At 52.1% G+C, this 10,969-nt stretch overlaps 1 protein-coding gene across 2 annotated transcripts in view; it reads right to left on the reverse strand.

Moving 5' to 3' along the window:
* CTNNBIP1 (catenin beta interacting protein 1) overlaps positions 1-9,029 on the reverse strand; it is a 62,410-nt gene extending 53,381 nt beyond the window's left edge. Inside the window, exon 1 of one of the 2 annotated variants that reach the window (XM_054721095.1) lies at positions 8,800-9,029. The gene's annotated coding sequence lies outside the window, so the exon portion shown is untranslated. The remainder of the gene's footprint in view (positions 1-8,799) is intronic. The other variant, XM_054721092.1, reaches the window with a different exon arrangement.
* Between the last annotated feature and the right edge of the window lie 1,940 nt (positions 9,030-10,969).

The following is a 10,969-nucleotide window of genomic DNA, read 5'->3' on the forward strand; positions in this document are numbered from 1 at the left end:
GAGGAGGACAGTGTTCTCCATGTAGCCTTCTCAATTCTGGACTATGTGTGTGCACTACCTACTCCAACGAATGATTTTTCTTTTAAAGGAAGTGGAGTCGGGTCAGAATATGAGAACAAAAGAAAGATCTTTTCTGGGAGGTCGCCAGTCCAGTGCAGTGCCCGGTGCTGAGCATTCGAGCTCCCCCATCACTGCTCACAGGCCCAGGAGCACTCTTCTCTTCCAAGAGATGGGACGTGAGGGTGGGCAGCCACCACCTGGGGCAACCGTGAGGCGATGGGCACGTGCTGCCTGGCAGGTGGCAGCGGCACCTTCACACCAGATGGGAGGAAGGACATTTGTTCTGGTGACTCCACTCCACCCTGTCCCACCATACGCTCTGGAAGGCTGCTCCGTGCAGGAAAACAGAGCCAGGGCCTGGACAGACGCCCCCACAGCCGGCTTGCTGGCCTGCAAGCCCCACCAGGTCCTACTAAAAATCACTGGCACCCCTGTCTTCCTGCAACTCCAGTGTCGGCCAGAGGAACACCATGTGCCTCAAAAGGCCACTGGGCAGTGCCAACAATGGGGACAGACACAGTGGGGGGTGGGGGTGGGGGGAGTGGCTGCACAGCCTCTGCCTCAGTCCGGAAGCTCACAGGGCTGAGGTCACAGCCTAGCGGAGCTCACCTTAGCAGTTTCCCTGCCTCCCCTTTTGCTGCTTCCTTTGTAAATGGATCATTTAGGGGCTCTTAACCACCACTTCACCAGCTTAAAATCCCCAAATCATGTTGGCAGTACTCACAGCTCCATGCATTTAAAGCAGGCTCCCTCCGCCCCCAACCGCACACAGGAGAAACACAAAATTACAATCGGAAAACCATTCAAATGTCCTCCACCTGCAGAGAATGGACGAAACCCAGAGGGCCCGGAACACGTTTCCGTTCACATTCCTGCAGCAGAAGGATGACCTGCAAGGATGGGGGTCAGGATGGGTCTGTCGGAAGCTGGGCTGCCTGGGGCTGTGAGGCCTTGGTCTGAACAGGGAGGCCAAGGCTGACCTTTGGAACCTGGGCCCCTGGTTTGCCTGGTGACTTAGCAGGAAGAGCAGGGCGGGGCTCACATTGAGAGAGGTGTTTGAACCCAAGGGACCCTGATCCCCACGGGGAGCTCCGCTGGCAGCATCCAGGACTGCAGGACAACAAGGCGTAACTTCACTGCCTCGGGTTGTTTTCGGTTCAGGGACACGGACCACAGAATTCCACAGCAGGAAACATGTGGGTTGGATACTCAGGAGATACTCAGGCCTGAAAAAACCTTAATTGGAGCTGGTCTCCAAAAGACTCCCACCCCGCTCTCCACGTGGGAGGGGATATGAAAGTGGGTCACATTCTCCCAGCTGAACCGGCGTCCCTGTGGGCAAGTCTAGGGACTGAGTGACCCGGTCTCCTTGCCGAGCCAGCCATTTCCTCCTGATCAGATGATGAATGATTCTGGGGCCCCCCAGACTGAGGGGGCAGCTGGCTAGCACCAGGAAGACGGCGACATGTCGGGGTCTGGGTGAAAGTAACATCGCCCAGCAGCACACCACGCTGTCCTGGCGCCTTCCTCTCTCTCCGCCCGTGGGCAGATGCCTCTGCCAGCCCTTTGCCCTCTCCACCCCAGGCCTGGCTGGAGGGAGCAGGAACACTGTGTGCTTTCTCATGAACTGCTGGGCCTCCCCGGCCTTGCTCTTTGAAGGGACCCCGAGGCCTGGTGCTGGGCAGACTCAGGGAAGAAAGAACCTTCCTCCACCCCACTCTGTGAATATTGACCCCAAACCGGGGATCAAGGATCAAACAGGGGTCCACAGGCATCAGTTCTCACCGTGAGCATGCCGGAGAGCACCGAACAGCCACCCACAGCCACCTGCTGCCATATGCCTTTTTCCCAAGTTAGCAGAGGGAGACCTATCCGGCAGGGAGAGAATTCTGGAGAGACAGGTCTGGCGGTTATTCATAAGAAAGGCACTAGATTGGTGGCATAACTTCAAAAAACTTTGGAAAGAGCCCATCCCCCTGATCTTGAGCTCTCCCTGACTTGAACTCCAGTAACACAGGCTTAAGGCCTTAAGCGGAAATGGAGTTCCTACTAACCACCGCTGCCAGGCGCTAATTGTTAATACAGATGCCCACACCGAGGGCAGCTTTTGGTAAGTGGGGCACAGAGGGCTCTATTCTGTGAGCTCTTCCCTTGCTCTTCTGGGAAGCCAAACCCAGCCCTCCACCTTCAATGCCCTCCCAGGGCAGGTCCCCATGGGGCCGATGTGCACCCCTGGAAATTACATCCTGACTTTCCCTGAGATGCAAAACACTCACCAGCAGGCTTTTTCTTTATTCACACAACTCCAGCTAGATAATAAGCCTCTTGGCCCTAGACTATAAGGGAATAATTCTTTTTACCCTGCTCACCAGAGAATTCCCAGTGGGACCCGCACTGTAATCAAAGCTCAGTAAATATTTATTAATTGAATTAATGAATCATTGGGAGGGAGGGAAGGAAGGACAAATGGAAGACAGCCATTGCTCCTTGGATCTCTGTGTTTTGGGCTTTTTTATGAAGACATCACAGGCAGGATTAGAACCCAAGCCCTTTAACCCCTTCTCTGCCCTGCTATGAATGGTCCTCGACCGTGTTATGATGCGTGGCACACACACCTGCGTACAGAAGCTCACACAGTACAATATGACCATGAAGAGTGGAGAAAGACTCATGACCCTCACTCACTGAGAAACTTCAGGAGGAAAACAAGGTTTGGGCCAATCACGCCACCTTCCCCGCTGGGACTGTTGTCTTCCCCTTTTAACAAGGCTTCGTGGAGGATCAGGGCCTAATAGGTCTTTAATAACTGAGTGTAACAGCAGTCGGTGCTCAGCACCCTTTCATAAAGAGGTTCAAAAGCACCTTGGCTCACACATCACAATGGCCCTGCGAGCTATGAAGGCACAGGTATCATTATCCACCTTTACCGTTGGGGAAAGGAAGGCAAATGGAGGTTAATTAGCTTGCCCAAGGTCAGAAGAGACAGGGAAAGGGCGTAGGATTCAAGCTCTTTGCATCAGCCAGTGAGCTAACTCTGGACCCTAACAATGCCACCCAGCGGGGCTTGGGCGAGATTCTGTTCTTCTCTGTCCTTTATGCTAAGAAGCAGCATCTAACAGGGTGCTCAGAGTTCACTGAGGCTCAGGAGCCCTACATACTTCCTCGGTTTGAATCTGACTCTGTTCCCGACTAGCTTGACCTCAAACAAGTTACTTAACCTTTCTAGGCCTCAGCTTCTGAATCTGTAAAATGGTAATAATGGTGTGTATCTCAGAAACGACAGTGAGGATTAAGTGAGATAATGTATGAGAAAGGCCACTATCATTCATTTCCTCATTTTCTAAATGAGCACATATCACTCTTGTAATTAAAAAAAGAAACACAAAACGCAGTTACTTGAGAAAATGGTTGCACCCACACTGTTCAGTTTTTACAAGGCTACAGATGACAGATGACTAACCGGCATTTCGCATCCTGCCCATGAAATGCCCCAGGACCCTGACGGTGACTTACAACACAAAAGTCCTATTTGATTCCCACTAACTCCTGTTGGCCTCTCAAGGTTAAGAGCAAGTGGCATCATGGACACTAACTGACAAGGAGATGCCTGAATGAGGAGTTGAAAAGCTGGCCAACTGCACCCAGTCTAAGGAGGCCAACTCTGGATTCCTGGCGAGCTGGAGCCCTCGGTTTGAAATGCCATTCTCTGAGTGCTCTGCTGAGCTTCCCAACTCCACCAAAGATAGCCGACGCTTTCTAGGTACCACTGTGCCCCTGATCGAGTGACCAAACAGTGACAGTGTGGCCCAACCCTCTATAGGGGGCCTGGTGATATCAGTGGGAGACTGGAAGAGAAGGGTGTGGGGGGATGGGTTGGGGTGGCAGAAAGCTGCCCTGTCAATCTTGGTATTCCCCCAACAGAGACACTGTGACATGTTTGTGTGTGGGTGTCTTTGGTGCACATTTGAAGAACAGCAAAACTCCAAGGTTACTTTAGAGTCAGTACCAAGGTAAGAAGCTTTAACTCATGCAGAAGCAAGCAGAGAACATAGGACATGCCCTTGTATAGGACAACATGCTAAGATCTGGCAATGCTCATTCATTCAACTCAAGAAATGTTACTGATCACTTATGTACTCAGGGGGAAAGAAGGCTCAGTGGAGTCTGCAGGACACACAGACACATGCCTGCACCTTCACCAACCTCACCAATGGCCCCATATCTCCTAGGACAGTGGTCGGCAAACTCATTAGTCAACAGAGCCAAATATCAACAGTACAACGATTGAAATTCCTTTTGAGAGCCAAATTTTTTGAACTTAAACTTCTTCTAATGCCACTTCTTCAAAAATAGACTCGCCCAGGCCGTGGTATTTTGTGGAAGAGCCACACTCAAGGGGCCAAAGAGCCGCATGTGGCTCGCGAGCCGCAGTTTGCCGACCACTGTCCTAGGACCTAGGTATCTCGGCCAGAAAAATGAGGAACTTGATGGGAATAAACTTGTCATTGCTGGCCTCCCGGCCTCCCAAAGTCTTCCAAGGCCGAGGAGAGCCCACTCACTGCTCGTCCTAGTGTCCTGCTCTTGGCCAGGTGGACACCAGGAAGATGCCTGCGCAGTGACTTCCCACTGTTCAGAATTAAAGAGTCAAATCCAAACTCCTCCCTGTGGTCACAGATTCAGCCCCTACCAACCCCTCGCCCACCTCGTTCCAGTCCCGCTGGGCTTTTTGCTCCTGCTCCTGCTGTCCTCTCTGCCCATCGACGGGGTGTCCATTCCAAATCACCTCCTCAGAGCTAGCTAAAGTTATGACCTAACCCTCACCCCAGTCACTCTCCATCTCAGTGCCCAGTTTTATTCTCCCTGTCTCTTTTCACCATTCCAGGTTAGTTTGTTCACTTGTCTATTTGTTTACTGGCTGTCTCACTACAAGATAAACTTCATTAGACCACGTATCTTGGTGATCTTGTTCTTGGTTACATCTCCAGCACCCGAAACAATGCCTGGCACTTAGTAGGTGGTTCAATGAATCATTCAATTGAACCAATATTTACTGAGGACCTACAAAGTTTAGGCACTGAACTAGAACAGTAGACACACACACAAAATAAAAAAGACAAAATCTCTGCACCCAAAGAGCTTAAATTCTGTTGGGAGATCAGGTAAATAAATAATGGTGAAATAATAGCTGCTACTTACACCAAGCAGGCACTCAGTGCTGCTCTAAGCTTCTGACAGGTGTTACTTAATTTAATCCTCCCTTCTTTCAATAATGAAAGTATTATTATTTTATAGATGGGAAACTGAGGCACAGAGGGGTCACGTTACATGGTGTAATGAAGTTTATATCGTAGGGGTCAAGGTCACGCAGCTCATTATGGCAGAACCAAGATCCAAACCCAGCAGCTGTTCCTTGTAGGCAGGGCTGGAGAGAGCACACCCATCAAGGAGGGGCTGCCCTGTCCTGGGCGCTCCGTGAGATGGAGACTGCTGGGCTCACCAGTGCTGCACACCGGATGAGGAGAAATCTGGGAATCTGAAAGGAAGTGTGGTCTGATGAAAAGACAAGGAGGGACAAGGGTCAGGAATGCTGGCTTCCAGTTTTAGATGCTGTGAAACACCCAGGCACATCAACCAATACTTGATGAGTTTACTTTTGGTACAGGACACTGACTGAGGCACTGTGAGAAATGCAAAGATGAACCCAATAGCCATCCTGGTCTCAGGAAGCTTTGAGTCATGCACGTACACATGGAGCTGAGATAGAGGCAGAAAGTGGCGGGTGCCATAAGAAAAATGTACAAACTGCTATGGGATTTCAAGAGCTATTCAGCCTCTTGGGCCATAGGTCCCCAACCATAAAAATGGGGCTGGCCTATGTAACCCCTGAGGTCCTCTAGTTCTGACGTGTTCTGACAGCACAGATTTGGAGCGGCATGGAGATCAAGTTTTATTCTGGTTCATGGTACAAGTTCATGGCCATGGATCTTGTCCATGTTCTCCTACCTAAGAGCAGTTCCAATTTCTTTGGGCAACATCTTACAGCGGCGAAAGGGCTATAATGCTCTCATTTAAATGCAGCTAGATGTGGGAACGAAGCCTAGCATGCTCTGCCCTCCTCCACTTCAAATGGTTTTTAAACCCACAGCCCTCTTTCCAACAAGGAGGAGGTAACCCCTCTGTGAGAATGGTTATATCGTGGGGACTACTCCCTATTCCCCTTGTTCATGTTTGTACCCCTAGAGCAGGGGTGGGGAACGTTCAGCCCGTGGGCCATGTAAGGCCCGAGAAATCACTTGGTCTGGCCCTGCCAAGGCATTCAGGGTGAGTTAATTAACTGTTTGACCAAATATAGCAGGCTAATTTTTATTTATTTTATTTATTTATTTATTCATTCATTTATTTTTTAATCCTCACCCAAATATATTTTCCCACTGATTTTCAGACAGAGTGGAAGAGAGAGGGAAAGACAGACAGAAATATCAATGTGAGAGAAACACATCAATTGGTTGCCTCGTGCACACACCGTGACCAGAAGAGCCTGGCTGGGGAGGGGAGAAGCCTGCAACCGAGGTATGTGCCCTTGACCAGAATCAAACCCTTCAATCTGCAGACCGAGGCTCCATCCACTGAGCCAAACCGGCGAGGCTAAAAAAATATATATTTTTATTGATTTTTTTAGAGAGAGAGAGGAACAGAGTGGGATAGAGGGATAGAAATATCGATGAGAAAAAACATCATTGATTGGCTGTCTCCTGCACATCCCCTGCTGGGGATCGAGCCCGCAACCTGGCTGGGCAGGAGCCCTACTAGGAATAGAACCGGTGACCTCTTGGTTCCTGTGTCAATGCTCAACTGCTGACCCACACCACTAGGCAGCAGGCTAATTTTTAAGTTGATAATTTTGTATGATGTTATAAATATCCAAAAGGCCCTTGGCAGAAAAAAGGCTCCCCACCCCTGCCCTAGAGTCCAGCACAGTCTGGCTCACAACAGGTGCTGAGTAAGCTTTGCTGAGCTGCACCTGGGCATGGTCAGGTCTAGAAGTTCTCTGCTTGACACTGAAATCTCGGTCGATGTTCCATGAAGGTTTGCTTTACAGCTCAGCTTCTCCCAGGGGAGCAGACTGTTCCACCTCTTCGCTTTCACTGTTACCACGCTGGGCCCCCAAGCCTCCATCACCTCGTGCCAGGCAGCTGGGGGTATCCCTGCTTCTGTGTTTGCCTCTTGTAATCCAGTCACGATATAGCAGCCAGAACGATCTTTGAGAACTTAGATTTAGATCTTATCACGTCTGCTGAAAATCCTCCAATGGCTTCTAACTGCACGTGGAATAAACCCCAAACTGGTCCTTCCCACCTTCATAGCACGTACCGCTACTGAAATTAATCTGTCTGCTTAATTGTTTACTCCCTCCTCTTTCAAGTGTGGGCCGCAGGAGGGCAGGGGGCCCCATGCTTGGACTAGTGCCTGACTAGTAAGCACTCACTGGTGAATGGATGAATCTCTAGCCCATAGAGGCAACTTGTATTTACAAGGACCACGAACTCCACCCAGAAACCATGAATGACACACTGGCATTTAACAGCTGGCACCTTTAGGATTCAGTCCTGCTTTAAGGGGCAGGAAATTGGTATCTATGGATACTCTAATGGTCCAAAAGATCAGTATCATGTACCGTCTAAAGCCAGGAACTAGAGCCCAGCAGTTGTAGCAGGAAGCTGAGAATCAAGGAGGAACAGCACCTCAGAACAAACTCCCACTTGCCCCGGGGTCCCTTACCAACACACCCTGTGCCTCAATTTACCCAGCAGTCAGCCAGGCACACTCCCCTGACTTCTGAGCGGCAGGACACAAAATAACTAACAGCTACAGCATACTTAGATCCTCAGATAGGAGGTGCTGCAAAGCCACACATCTCATTACTCATAAAACTCTTGATTTGCTGCCAACACAGGCCTCCCCGGCCTTCCCAGGGGCTAACCTGACAGCAGGCACTGCTCCGACAAGTTCGGCACCCAGAGGGAGGGGCGCGTGTGGGCCTCACAGGGTGGGTGTCCAGAGCTAGGAGTCTTGAATACCAGGTTCCAGAAAAAGGAAGGTGGCTGGGCTGGGGGTGATGGGAAGGAGGAGCGCAGTTTGGGGCTCCAAGTGGTTAATTGTGCAGGCTCACCAACAGCTGGCCATCCAGGTGAGACATGTGCCTACAATGTGTACCTTTCAGGAACACTCAGGGGGAGAGGCGGAAAGGGGAGCCGGGAGTTCAGCAAACTAGAGGGAGGAAGGGCAGCCCAGTGGCCAGACCTTGGCAGCATTTAGTTTGGGGGAATATGGAGGAGCTCTATGCACAGGGTCAGGATGCTGAGTGGGGCTCAGGTGAGGGAAGAGACAGGACGCAGGACCTGGAGTGCTGACAGAGGATGACAGCCAGCCGACGCGGCGAGGTGAGCTACAGGGCGGGTGGCTCGGACACCTGTGGAGGCGCCCTCCGCGAGAAGGTGAGGACCCCGCAGGGTGGGCTTCGGCGGGGCCGGCGAGCGGCGGAGGGGAACGGCGGCCCGGCGGGGCGAGGAGGCCTGGCCCAGACCTGGGCGCCGCGCCGGGGGCCCAGCCGGCGGGTCCGAGCGGGGTCGGGGGTGCCCTCCGCGGCCCCTCCCCGGGAGACAAAGAGCCGGCGGCTCCCCCGATCCCAGGGGCGGCGCGGCCCGGGCGCTCCGGGCGCGGGCTGGCCTCGGCGCTTACCTGGGCCGCCCGACCCGGCCGGGCCGGCGTGGGCTGCGGGTCCGTGCGCGACGCGCGGCGGCCTATTCCGGGGCACGCTCACCCCGAGCAGCCGCGGCGGCGGCAGCAGCAGCAGAAGCAGAAGCAGCGGGAGCGGCCACCTCAGCCTCCGCCTCCCGCTCCGTGAGTCACCGCAGCGGGGAGGGAGGGAGGCGCCAGGCCGCCGGAGGAGGGACCGGCGAAGGGGGCGGCATCTGGCTCCGCGCGGGCGGCGGAGGCACGGCCACGGCAACGCCCCGCGCCCGGGGCGGGGCCTGCTGGAAGGGGTGGGGCCAGGAGCACGCGGGGACGCTCATTGGTTACACCGGCTAGTGGGCGGGGTGCCTTTCGAGGGGCGGGAGCTGCAGGGTGTTTGGGGACGCTCATTGGTCGCCTCGAGCAAGGGGTGGGGCCACGAGATGGGCGGGGTAACCCGGTCGCGAGTAGTGGCGGAGCTGCGCCCGGAGCACAGGGGCGGGCGGGACCGGAGTTGGGCCGGGGCGGAGGGGCGGGGACTCGGAGGAGGCGGCCCGAGGGCGGAGCCGGGGTTCCTAGAGCTGTCGCTGCGGTGAAGCAACTTTGTGTGCCCCTCGCTGTTCCAGGAGCACAGCGATCCCGTAGAAATAATGGCCTCTTCCACACACGGGTCTGAGTTTGGAAACGGGAGCTGCCAGGCCGGGCGGAGTCCTGGTGAGACCGGTTTCCCGGGATCACTGAAACCCTGAATGGACGAGGGCGGCTGCCGGACGCTCAGAGGCGCGGTCTTCCCGAGTCTGGAGCCGGGCTGGTGGCTGCGTTTGCCGCAGTTGGGCCCGCTCTGGAATTGGGGGCCTGACCGGGGGTCCGCGAAGCCCAGACTGCCCAGGGATGGGCCTCCGTGGGTCCGTTAAACTTCGAATATCGTGTGTATTGGCCAACACCAAGGAGGGCATGTTTCTGGGGGAAAGGGACCCATGTTTAAAATGTTTCTGTAGGAAGTCTGACCCTGCTTTCTGGCTCTCTCTGGGGAGTACAGGGAGAAACAGCCCTTTACAGACAAAATGTAAGGTGCTTTGCACTCCCACCTTCCCTGTGAAAGGGGTGCGTGTATTTAAGTGTGGTCTCATTTTCAACTTTTTAACTTAATAGTTACACAGTGTGCCACTAACTGCAATTTAAAAGCCCTCCCGCCCCGTTTTTCCCCTTTTGTCTCATCCTCTCCCACTTCCCTATGCAAGAAAGACATGAATGAGGTGCTTTTTTTACTTTCCTGTGTTCATTTTCTGAAATGTCCATATTACTTTTTGATTTAACACTGTGCTGTAGTTACAATTGAGGAATATTTTAATCTTATAAAAAATCATTAAATTACAAATTCTGAAAGGCCAGAAATAGCTCTTAATCCTGTTTATATCCCCATCGATGTCCAGACTACCATGCCCATAGCAAGAGCTCAATAATATTGGCCAATACAAGTGTACCAGCTGGCCCTTCACGTTTTCCAGAGCATGCCAATGCAAAAAAAAAAACCCCAAAACTTTAAACATTCAAACTATTTTTATGTAAATATCAACATTTAAACAAATGAATTAAAATAGAAAAAGTTGTTTGCTATTCAAGACACAATGTATAAATCATATTTCTAAAAACGATATATGCTTAAGGAGCAAGGTGGGAAAGGAATGCATAAAATGAAAATGTGTCAGCATAAAAAGGACGCTTTTCCTTTTTTTATTGAAAGTCCAGAAATATAGTTTTTACAGTTCAAAATTATAATAAGTTCATCAACGCAGCCAGTGCCTCAACTACCCCAGGACTTAGAACTGGAAATTTCTGCATTTCTAGACAGCAGTATTCCTTCAGGATAACTAAGGCTCCATCCATATGCAGGGTCTTAAAATGAAACATTGAAGGCTTAGGAGATAGGGAACATCTGTTAGTTCCGACAGCCCAGTACCTCCTCTTCTCCTTGGGGAACGGCTCCTCCCTACCTCTACCACCCAGAGGTGCTGACGAGGTTACAATTACAGTATCTCCCCCAGTGGTTCCCAACATGGGGCACACCACACGCCCCACCGGGGGGTAATTTGATTTTTAAGGGGGGCAATTCGAGAATGAGTATTAACAGTGATTTTTTTTTTTGCATTTCTTATGGTTCTAGGGGCCTCATATA

This window comes from Eptesicus fuscus, chromosome 9 (assembly GCF_027574615.1).
Source record: "Eptesicus fuscus isolate TK198812 chromosome 9, DD_ASM_mEF_20220401, whole genome shotgun sequence".
Lineage (NCBI taxonomy): Eukaryota > Metazoa > Chordata > Mammalia > Chiroptera > Vespertilionidae > Eptesicus > Eptesicus fuscus.